Consider the following 12786-nt stretch of genomic DNA (forward strand, 5'->3'; position numbering starts at 1 on the left):
ATAAAAACTACACAGAAGCATTCTCAGAAACTTCTTTGTGATGTGTGCTTTCAACTCACAGATGTAAACATTTCTTTTGATCGAGTAGTTTTGAAACACTCTTTTTGTAGAATCTGCAAGTGGATATATGGAGCGCTTTGAAGCCTATGCTGGAAAAGGAAATATCTTCACATAAAAACTATACAGAAGCATTCTCAGCAACTTCCTTGGGATTTGTGCATTCAACTCGGAGAGTTGAACCGTCCTTTTGTGAGAGCAGTTTGGGAACACTCTTTTTGTAGAATCTGCAAGTGGATATTTGGAGCACTTTGAAGCCTAAGCTGGAAAAGGAAACAACTTCACATAAAAACTAGAAGGAAGCATTCTCACAAACTTTTTTGTGATGTGTGCATTCAACTCAGCGAGTTTAACCTTACTTTTGATAGAGCAGTTTTGAAACACTCTTTTTGTAGAATGTGCAAGTAGACATTTGGAGCTCTTTCAGGCCTGTGCTGGAATAGAAAAGATCTTCACACCAAAACTAGACAGAAGCATTCTCAGAAACTTCTTTGTGATGTGTGCATTCCACTCACAGAGTTGAACCTTCCTTTTGATAGAGCAATTCTGAAACACTCTTTTTGTAGAATCCGCAAGTGGATATTCGGAGCGCTTTGAGGCCTATGCTGGAAAAGCAAATATTTTCACGTAAAAACAAGGCGGAAGCACTCTATCAAACTTCTTTGTGATGCTTACATTCAACTCACAGAGTTGAACCTTCCCTTGAATAGAGCGGTTTTGAAAGAATCTTTTTGTAGTATATGCAACTAGACATTTGGAGCGCTTTGAGTCCTATGAGGGAAATGGAATTATTTTTAGATGAAAACTAGACAGAGGCATTCTCAGAAACATATTTGTTACGAGTGAATTCAAGTCACAGAGTTGAACCTTCCTTTTGGCAGAGCGGTTTTGAAACCCTCTTTTTATTGACTCTTCCATTGGAGATTTAGGGCGCTTTGACGCGATGCTGGAAAAGGAAATATCTTCACATAAAAACTAGACAGATGCATTCCCAGAAACTTCTTTTTGATGTGTGCTTTCAACTCACAGAGTTGAACCTTTCTCTTGATAGAGCAGTTTTGAAACCCTCTCTTTGAAGAATCTTCATGTGGACATTTGGATATCTTTGAGGCCTATGCTGGAAAAGGAAATATCTTCACATAAAACCAAGACAGAAGCATTCTCAGAAACTACTTTGCAATGTGTGCGTTCAACACACAGACTTTAAACTTACTTTTGGCGGAGCAGTTCTGAAACAGTCTTTTTGTACAGTCTGCAAGTGGATATTTGGAGCGCTTTAAGGCCTACGCTGAAAAAAGAAATAACTTCAATCAAAAAGTAGAAAGAAGCATTCTCAGAAACCTCTTTGTGATGTGTGTATTGAACTCACAGAGTTGAACCTTCCTTTTGATAGAGGAGTTTTGAAATACTCTTTTTGTAGGATCTGCAAGTGAATAGTTGGAATGATTTGAGGCCTATGATGGTAAAGGAAATATCTTCACATAAAAACGATAGAGAAGCATTCTCGGAAACTTCCTTGTGATGTGTGCATTCAACTCACAGAGTTGAACCTTCCTTCTGATAGTGCAGTTTTGAAACACTCGTTTTGTATCATCTGCAAGTGGATACTTGGAGCGCTTTGAAGCCTATACTGGAAAAGTAAATGTCTTCTCATAAAAACTATACAGAAGAAATCTCCGAAACCACCTTGTGATGTGTGTATTCAACTCAGAGAGTTGAACCTTCCTTTTTTTAGAGCAGTTTTGAAACACTCTTTTTGCAAAATCTGCAAGTGAATACTTGGATCGCTTTGAAGCCTCTGCAGGGTAAAGGAAATATCTTCACATAAAAACAAAACAGAAGCATCGTCAGAAACTTCTTTATGATGTGTGCATTCAATTCACAGAGTTGAACCTTCCTTTTGATAGAGCAGTATTGAAACACTCCTTTTGCAGTGTGTGCAAGTAGACATTTGGAGCTCTTTCAGGCCTGTGCTGGAAAAGGAAATATCTTCACACAAAAACTAGACAGAAGTATTCTCAGAAACTTCTTTGTGATGCATGCATTCAAAACACGGAGTTGAACCTTCCCTTTGATAGAACAGTTTTGAAACACTCTTATTGTAGAATCTGCATGTGGATATTTGGAGCGCTTTGAGGCCTATGCTAGAAAAGAAAATATCTTCGCATAAAAATGAGACAGAAGCATTCTCAGAAACTTTTTTGTGATGTGTGCATTAAACTCACAGTGTTGAACCTGCCTTTTGACAGAGCAGTTTTGAAACACTCTTTTTGTAGAATCTGCAGGTGGATATTTGGAGTGCTTTGAGGACAATGCTATATAAGGAAATGTCTTCACATAAAACCTAGACAGAAACATTATCAGAAACTTCTTTGTGATGTGTGCTTCCAAATCACAGAGTTGAACCTTCCTTTTGATATAGCAGGTTTGGAACACACTTTTTGTGGAATCTGCAAGTGAATTTTGGGAGCGCTTTGAGGACTATGCTGGAAAAGGAAATATATTCACATAAAAACTGGAAAGAGGCATTCTCGAAAACTTCTCTGTGATGTGTGCGCTGAACTCACAAAGTTGAACATCCCTTTTGCTAGAGCAGTTTTGAAACACTGTTTTTGTAAAATCTGCAAGTGAATATTTGGAGTGATTGAGACCTCTGCTGGAAAATCATATAACTTCAAATAAGAACGGGACAGAAGCATTCTCAGAAACATCTTTGTGATGTCTGCATTCAACTCGCGGAGTTGAAACTTCCTTTTGGTAGAGCAGTTTTGAAACTGTCTTTTTGTGGAAGCTACAAGTGGATATTTGGAACGCTTTGAGGCTTATGCTGGAAAAGCTAATAACTTCACATAAAAAGTAGAGAGAAGCATTCTCAGAAACTTCTTTGTGATGAGTGCATTCAAGTGTACATTTGGAGTGCTTTGAGGCCTTTGCTGGAAAAGGAAATAACTTCACATAAAAATTAGACAGAAGCATGCTCAGAAACTTCTTTGTGATGTGTGCATTCAACTCACAGAGTTGGATCTTCCTTTTCTTAGAGCGGTTTTGAAACAAGATTTTTGTAGAATATTCAAGTGGACATTTGGAGGGCTTTGAGGCCTACGCTGGAAAAGGAAATAACTTCACATAAAAACTAGACAGAAGCATTCTCAGAAACGTATTTGTTATGAGTCCATTCAACTCACAGAGTTGAACCTTCGTTTTGATAGGGCAGTTTTGAAACACTCTTTTTGTAGAATCTTCAAGTGGACATTTTTAGTGCTTTGACGATATGCTGGAAAAGGAAATATCTTCACATAAAAACTACACAGAAGCATTCTCAGAAACTTCTTTGTGATGTGTGCTTTCAACTCACAGATGTAAACATTTCTTTTGATCGAGTAGTTTTGAAACACTCTTTTTGTAGAATCTGCAAGTGGATATATGGAGCGCTTTGAAGCCTATGCTGGAAAAGGAAATATCTTCACATAAAAACTATACAGAAGCATTCTCAGCAACTTCCTTGGGATTTGTGCATTCAACTCGGAGAGTTGAACCGTCCTTTTGTGAGAGCAGTTTGGGAACACTCTTTTTGTAGAATCTGCAAGTGGATATTTGGAGCACTTTGAAGCCTAAGCTGGAAAAGGAAACAACTTCACATAAAAACTAGAAGGAAGCATTCTCACAAACTTTTTTGTGATGTGTGCATTCAACTCAGCGAGTTTAACCTTACTTTTGATAGAGCAGTTTTGAAACACTCTTTTTGTAGAATGTGCAAGTAGACATTTGGAGCTCTTTCAGGCCTGTGCTGGAATAGAAAAGATCTTCACACGAAAACTAGACAGAAGCATTCTCAGAAACTTCTTTGTGATGTGTGCATTCCACTCACAGAGTTGAACCTTCCTTTTGATAGAGCAATTCTGAAACACTCTTTTTGTAGAATCCGCAAGTGGATATTCGGAGCGCTTTGAGGCCTATGCTGGAAAAGCAAATATTTTCACGTAAAAACAAGGCGGAAGCACTCTATCAAACTTCTTTGTGATGCTTACATTCAACTCACAGAGTTGAACCTTCCCTTGAATAGAGCGGTTTTGAAAGAATCTTTTTGTAGTATATGCAACTAGACATTTGGAGCGCTTTGAGTCCTATGAGGGAAATGGAATTATTTTTAGATGAAAACTAGACAGAGGCATTCTCAGAAACATATTTGTTACGAGTGAATTCAAGTCACAGAGTTGAACCTTCCTTTTGGCAGAGCGGTTTTGAAACCCTCTTTTTATTGACTCTTCCATTGGAGATTTAGGGCGCTTTGACGCGATGCTGGAAAAGGAAATATCTTCACATAAAAACTAGACAGATGCATTCCCAGAAACTTCTTTTTGATGTGTGCTTTCAACTCACAGAGTTGAACCTTTCTCTTGATAGAGCAGTTTTGAAACCCTCTCTTTGAAGAATCTTCATGTGGACATTTGGATATCTTTGAGGCCTATGCTGGAAAAGGAAATATCTTCACATAAAACCAAGACAGAAGCATTCTCAGAAACTACTTTGCAATGTGTGCGTTCAACACACAGACTTTAAACTTACTTTTGGCGGAGCAGTTCTGAAACAGTCTTTTTGTACAGTCTGCAAGTGGATATTTGGAGCGCTTTAAGGCCTACGCTGAAAAAAGAAATAACTTCAATCAAAAAGTAGAAAGAAGCATTCTCAGAAACCTCTTTGTGATGTGTGTATTGAACTCACAGAGTTGAACCTTCCTTTTGATAGAGGAGTTTTGAAATACTCTTTTTGTAGGATCTGCAAGTGAATAGTTGGAATGATTTGAGGCCTATGATGGTAAAGGAAATATCTTCACATAAAAACGATAGAGAAGCATTCTCGGAAACTTCCTTGTGATGTGTGCATTCAACTCACAGAGTTGAACCTTCCTTCTGATAGTGCAGTTTTGAAACACTCGTTTTGTATCATCTGCAAGTGGATACTTGGAGCGCTTTGAAGCCTATACTGGAAAAGTAAATGTCTTCTCATAAAAACTATACAGAAGAAATCTCCGAAACCACCTTGTGATGTGTGTATTCAACTCAGAGAGTTGAACCTTCCTTTTTTTAGAGCAGTTTTGAAACACTCTTTTTGCAAAATCTGCAAGTGAATACTTGGATCGCTTTGAAGCCTCTGCAGGGTAAAGGAAATATCTTCACATAAAAACAAAACAGAAGCATCGTCAGAAACTTCTTTATGATGTGTGCATTCAATTCACAGAGTTGAACCTTCCTTTTGATAGAGCAGTATTGAAACACTCCTTTTGCAGTGTGTGCAAGTAGACATTTGGAGCTCTTTCAGGCCTGTGCTGGAAAAGGAAATATCTTCACACAAAAACTAGACAGAAGTATTCTCAGAAACTTCTTTGTGATGCATGCATTCAAAACACGGAGTTGAACCTTCCCTTTGATAGAACAGTTTTGAAACACTCTTATTGTAGAATCTGCATGTGGATATTTGGAGCGCTTTGAGGCCTATGCTAGAAAAGAAAATATCTTCGCATAAAAATGAGACAGAAGCATTCTCAGAAACTTTTTTGTGATGTGTGCATTAAACTCACAGTGTTGAACCTGCCTTTTGACAGAGCAGTTTTGAAACACTCTTTTTGTAGAATCTGCAGGTGGATATTTGGAGTGCTTTGAGGACAATGCTATATAAGGAAATGTCTTCACATAAAACCTAGACAGAAACATTATCAGAAACTTCTTTGTGATGTGTGCTTCCAAATCACAGAGTTGAACCTTCCTTTTGATATAGCAGGTTTGGAACACACTTTTTGTGGAATCTGCAAGTGAATTTTGGGAGCGCTTTGAGGACTATGCTGGAAAAGGAAATATATTCACATAAAAACTGGAAAGAGGCATTCTCGAAAACTTCTCTGTGATGTGTGCGCTGAACTCACAAAGTTGAACATCCCTTTTGCTAGAGCAGTTTTGAAACACTGTTTTTGTAAAATCTGCAAGTGAATATTTGGAGTGATTGAGACCTCTGCTGGAAAATCATATAACTTCAAATAAGAACGGGACAGAAGCATTCTCAGAAACATCTTTGTGATGTCTGCATTCAACTCGCGGAGTTGAAACTTCCTTTTGGTAGAGCAGTTTTGAAACTGTCTTTTTGTGGAAGCTACAAGTGGATATTTGGAACGCTTTGAGGCTTATGCTGGAAAAGCTAATAACTTCACATAAAAAGTAGAGAGAAGCATTCTCAGAAACTTCTTTGTGATGAGTGCATTCAAGTGTACATTTGGAGTGCTTTGAGGCCTTTGCTGGAAAAGGAAATAACTTCACATAAAAATTAGACAGAAGCATGCTCAGAAACTTCTTTGTGATGTGTGCATTCAACTCACAGAGTTGGATCTTCCTTTTCTTAGAGCGGTTTTGAAACAAGATTTTTGTAGAATATTCAAGTGGACATTTGGAGGGCTTTGAGGCCTACGCTGGAAAAGGAAATAACTTCACATAAAAACTAGACAGAAGCATTCTCAGAAACGTATTTGTTATGAGTCCATTCAACTCACAGAGTTGAACCTTCGTTTTGATAGGGCAGTTTTGAAACACTCTTTTTGTAGAATCTTCAAGTGGACATTTTTAGTGCTTTGACGATATGCTGGAAAAGGAAATATCTTCACATAAAAACTACACAGAAGCATTCTCAGAAACTTCTTTGTGATGTGTGCTTTCAACTCACAGATGTAAACATTTCTTTTGATCGAGTAGTTTTGAAACACTCTTTTTGTAGAATCTGCAAGTGGATATATGGAGCGCTTTGAAGCCTATGCTGGAAAAGGAAATATCTTCACATAAAAACTATACAGAAGCATTCTCAGCAACTTCCTTGGGATTTGTGCATTCAACTCGGAGAGTTGAACCGTCCTTTTGTGAGAGCAGTTTGGGAACACTCTTTTTGTAGAATCTGCAAGTGGATATTTGGAGCACTTTGAAGCCTAAGCTGGAAAAGGAAACAACTTCACATAAAAACTAGAAGGAAGCATTCTCACAAACTTTTTTGTGATGTGTGCATTCAACTCAGCGAGTTTAACCTTACTTTTGATAGAGCAGTTTTGAAACACTCTTTTTGTAGAATGTGCAAGTAGACATTTGGAGCTCTTTCAGGCCTGTGCTGGAATAGAAAAGATCTTCACACGAAAACTAGACAGAAGCATTCTCAGAAACTTCTTTGTGATGTGTGCATTCCACTCACAGAGTTGAACCTTCCTTTTGATAGAGCAATTCTGAAACACTCTTTTTGTAGAATCCGCAAGTGGATATTCGGAGCGCTTTGAGGCCTATGCTGGAAAAGCAAATATTTTCACGTAAAAACAAGGCGGAAGCACTCTATCAAACTTCTTTGTGATGTTTACATTCAGCTCACAGAGTTGAACCTTCCCTTGAATAGAGCGGTTTTGAAAGAATCTTTTTGTAGTATATGCAACTAGACATTTGGAGCGCTTTGAGTCCTATGAGGGAAATGGAATTATTTTTAGATGAAAACTAGACAGAGGCATTCTCAGAAACATATTTGTTACGAGTGAATTCAAGTCACAGAGTTGAACCTTCCTTTTGGCAGAGCGGTTTTGAAACCCTCTTTTTATTGACTCTTCCATTGGAGATTTAGGGCGCTTTGACGCGATGCTGGAAAAGGAAATATCTTCACATAAAAACTAGACAGATGCATTCCCAGAAACTTCTTTTTGATGTGTGCTTTCAACTCACAGAGTTGAACCTTTCTCTTGATAGAGCAGTTTTGAAACCCTCTCTTTGAAGAATCTTCATGTGGACATTTGGATATCTTTGAGGCCTATGCTGGAAAAGGAAATATCTTCACATAAAACCAAGACAGAAGCATTCTCAGAAACTACTTTGCAATGTGTGCGTTCAACACACAGACTTTAAACTTACTTTTGGCGGAGCAGTTCTGAAACAGTCTTTTTGTACAGTCTGCAAGTGGATATTTGGAGCGCTTTAAGGCCTACGCTGAAAAAAGAAATAACTTCAATCAAAAAGTAGAAAGAAGCATTCTCAGAAACCTCTTTGTGATGTGTGTATTGAACTCACAGAGTTGAACCTTCCTTTTGATAGAGGAGTTTTGAAATACTCTTTTTGTAGGATCTGCAAGTGAATAGTTGGAATGATTTGAGGCCTATGATGGTAAAGGAAATATCTTCACATAAAAACGATAGAGAAGCATTCTCGGAAACTTCCTTGTGATGTGTGCATTCAACTCACAGAGTTGAACCTTCCTTCTGATAGTGCAGTTTTGAAACACTCGTTTTGTATCATCTGCAAGTGGATACTTGGAGCGCTTTGAAGCCTATACTGGAAAAGTAAATGTCTTCTCATAAAAACTATACAGAAGCAATCTCCGAAACCACCTTGTGATGTGTGTATTCAACTCAGAGAGTTGAACCTTCCTTTTTTTAGAGCAGTTTTGAAACACTCTTTTTGCAAAATCTGCAAGTGAATACTTGGATCGCTTTGAAGCCTCTGCAGGGTAAAGGAAATATCTTCACATAAAAACAAAACAGAAGCATCGTCAGAAACTTCTTTATGATGTGTGCATTCAATTCACAGAGTTGAACCTTCCTTTTGATAGAGCAGTTTTGGAACACTCCTTTTGCAGTGTGTGCAAGTAGACATTTGGAGCTCTTTCAGGCCTGTGCTGGAAAAGGAAATATCTTCACACAAAAACTAGACAGAAGTATTCTCAGAAACTTCTTTGTGATGCATGCATTCAAAACACGGAGTTGAACCTTCCCTTTGATAGAACAGTTTTGAAACACTCTTATTGTAGAATCTGCATGTGGATATTTGGAGCGCTTTGAGGCCTATGCTAGAAAAGAAAATATCTTCGCATAAAAATGAGACAGAAGCATTCTCAGAAACTATTTTGTGATGTGTGCATTAAACTCACAGTGTTGAACCTGCCTTTTGACAGAGCAGTTTTGAAACACTCTTTTTGTAGAATCTGCAGGTGGATATTTGGAGTGCTTTGAGGACAATGCTATATAAGGAAATGTCTTCACATAAAACCTAGACAGAAACATTATCAGAAACTTCTTTGTGATGTGTGCTTCCAAATCACAGAGTTGAACCTTCCTTTTGATATAGCAGGTTTGGAACACACTTTTTGTGGAATCTGCAAGTGAATTTTGGGAGCGCTTTGAGGACTATGCTGGAAAAGGAAATATATTCACATAAAAACTGGAAAGAGGCATTCTCAAAAACTTCTCTGTGATGTGTGCGCTGAACTCACAAAGTTGAACATCCCTTTTGCTAGAGCAGTTTTGAAACACTGTTTTTGTAAAATCTGCAAGTGAATATTTGGAGTGATTGAGACCTCTGCTGGAAAATCATATAACTTCAAATAAGAACGGGACAGAAGCATTCTCAGAAACATCTTTGTGATGTCTGCATTCAACTCGCGGAGTTGAAACTTCCTTTTGGTAGAGCAGTTTTGAAACTGTCTTTTTGTGGAAGCTACAAGTGGATATTTGGAACGCTTTGAGGCTTATGCTGGAAAAGCTAATAACTTCACATAAAAAGTAGAGAGAAGCATTCTCAGAAACTTCTTTGTGATGAGTGCATTCAAGTGTACATTTGGAGTGCTTTGAGGCCTTTGCTGGAAAAGGAAATAACTTCACATAAAAATTAGACAGAAGCATGCTCAGAAACTTCTTTGTGATGTGTGCATTCAACTCACAGAGTTGGATCTTCCTTTTCTTAGAGCGGTTTTGAAACAAGATTTTTGTAGAATATTCAAGTGGACATTTGGAGGGCTTTGAGGCCTATGCTGGAAAAGGAAATAACTTCACATAAAAACTAGACAGAAGCATTCTCAGAAACGTATTTGTTATGAGTCCATTCAACTCACAGAGTTGAACCTTCGTTTTGATAGGGCAGTTTTGAAACACTCTTTTTGTAGAATCTTCAAGTGGACATTTTTAGTGCTTTGACGATATGCTGGAAAAGGAAATATCTTCACATAAAAACTACACAGAAGCATTCTCAGAAACTTCTTTGTGATGTGTGCTTTCAACTCACAGATGTAAACATTTCTTTTGATCGAGTAGTTTTGAAACACTCTTTTTGTAGAATCTGCAAGTGGATATATGGAGCGCTTTGAAGCCTATGCTGGAAAAGGAAATATCTTCACATAAAAACTATACAGAAGCATTCTCAGCAACTTCCTTGGGATTTGTGCATTCAACTCGGAGAGTTGAACCGTCCTTTTGTGAGAGCAGTTTGGGAACACTCTTTTTGTAGAATCTGCAAGTGGATATTTGGAGCACTTTGAAGCCTAAGCTGGAAAAGGAAACAACTTCACATAAAAACTAGAAGGAAGCATTCTCACAAACTTTTTTGTGATGTGTGCATTCAACTCAGCGAGTTTAACCTTACTTTTGATAGAGCAGTTTTGAAACACTCTTTTTGTAGAATGTGCAAGTAGACATTTGGAGCTCTTTCAGGCCTGTGCTGGAATAGAAAAGATCTTCACACGAAAACTAGACAGAAGCATTCTCAGAAACTTCTTTGTGATGTGTGCATTCCACTCACAGAGTTGAACCTTCCTTTTGATAGAGCAATTCTGAAACACTCTTTTTGTAGAATCCGCAAGTGGATATTCGGAGCGCTTTGAGGCCTATGCTGGAAAAGCAAATATTTTCACGTAAAAACAAGGCGGAAGCACTCTATCAAACTTCTTTGTGATGTTTACATTCAACTCACAGAGTTGAACCTTCCCTTGAATAGAGCGGTTTTGAAAGAATCTTTTTGTAGTATATGCAACTAGACATTTGGAGCGCTTTGAGTCCTATGAGGGAAATGGAATTATTTTTAGATGAAAACTAGACAGAGGCATTCTCAGAAACATATTTGTTACGAGTGAATTCAAGTCACAGAGTTGAACCTTCCTTTTGGCAGAGCGGTTTTGAAACCCTCTTTTTATTGACTCTTCCATTGGAGATTTAGGGCGCTTTGACGCGATGCTGGAAAAGGAAATATCTTCACATAAAAACTAGACAGATGCATTCCCAGAAACTTCTTTTTGATGTGTGCTTTCAACTCACAGAGTTGAACCTTTCTCTTGATAGAGCAGTTTTGAAACCCTCTCTTTGAAGAATCTTCATGTGGACATTTGGATATCTTTGAGGCCTATGCTGGAAAAGGAAATATCTTCACATAAAACCAAGACAGAAGCATTCTCAGAAACTACTTTGCAATGTGTGCGTTCAACACACAGACTTTAAACTTACTTTTGGCGGAGCAGTTCTGAAACAGTCTTTTTGTACAGTCTGCAAGTGGATATTTGGAGCGCTTTAAGGCCTACGCTGAAAAAAGAAATAACTTCAATCAAAAAGTAGAAAGAAGCATTCTCAGAAACCTCTTTGTGATGTGTGTATTGAACTCACAGAGTTGAACCTTCCTTTTGATAGAGGAGTTTTGAAATACTCTTTTTGTAGGATCTGCAAGTGAATAGTTGGAATGATTTGAGGCCTATGATGGTAAAGGAAATATCTTCACATAAAAACGATAGAGAAGCATTCTCGGAAACTTCCTTGTGATGTGTGCATTCAACTCACAGAGTTGAACCTTCCTTCTGATAGTGCAGTTTTGAAACACTCGTTTTGTATCATCTGCAAGTGGATACTTGGAGCGCTTTGAAGCCTATACTGGAAAAGTAAATGTCTTCTCATAAAAACTATACAGAAGCAATCTCCGAAACCACCTTGTGATGTGTGTATTCAACTCAGAGAGTTGAACCTTCCTTTTTTTAGAGCAGTTTTGAAACACTCTTTTTGCAAAATCTGCAAGTGAATACTTGGATCGCTTTGAAGCCTCTGCAGGGTAAAGGAAATATCTTCACATAAAAACAAAACAGAAGCATCGTCAGAAACTTCTTTATGATGTGTGCATTCAATTCACAGAGTTGAACCTTCCTTTTGATAGAGCAGTATTGAAACACTCCTTTTGCAGTGTGTGCAAGTAGACATTTGGAGCTCTTTCAGGCCTGTGCTGGAAAAGGAAATATCTTCACACAAAAACTAGACAGAAGTATTCTCAGAAACTTCTTTGTGATGCATGCATTCAAAACACGGAGTTGAACTTTCCCTTTGATAGAACAGTTTTGAAACACTCTTATTGTAGAATCTGCATGTGGATATTTGGAGCGCTTTGAGGCCTATGCTAGAAAAGAAAATATCTTCGCATAAAAATGAGACAGAAGCATTCTCAGAAACTTTTTTGTGATGTGTGCATTAAACTCACAGTGTTGAACCTGCCTTTTGACAGAGCAGTTTTGAAACACTCTTTTTGTAGAATCTGCAGGTGGATATTTGGAGTGCTTTGAGGACAATGCTATATAAGGAAATGTCTTCACATAAAACCTAGACAGAAACATTATCAGAAACTTCTTTGTGATGTGTGCTTCCAAATCACAGAGTTGAACCTTCCTTTTGATATAGCAGGTTTGGAACACACTTTTTGTGGAATCTGCAAGTGAATTTTGGGAGCGCTTTGAGGACTATGCTGGAAAAGGAAATATATTCACATAAAAACTGGAAAGAGGCATTCTCAAAAACTTCTCTGTGATGTGTGCGCTGAACTCACAAAGTTGAACATCCCTTTTGCTAGAGCAGTTTTGAAACACTGTTTTTGTAAAATCTGCAAGTGAATATTTGGAGTGATTGAGACCTCTGCTGGAAAATCATAT

Source organism: Pongo pygmaeus, chromosome 20 (assembly GCF_028885625.2).
Source record: "Pongo pygmaeus isolate AG05252 chromosome 20, NHGRI_mPonPyg2-v2.0_pri, whole genome shotgun sequence".
NCBI lineage: Eukaryota > Metazoa > Chordata > Mammalia > Primates > Hominidae > Pongo > Pongo pygmaeus.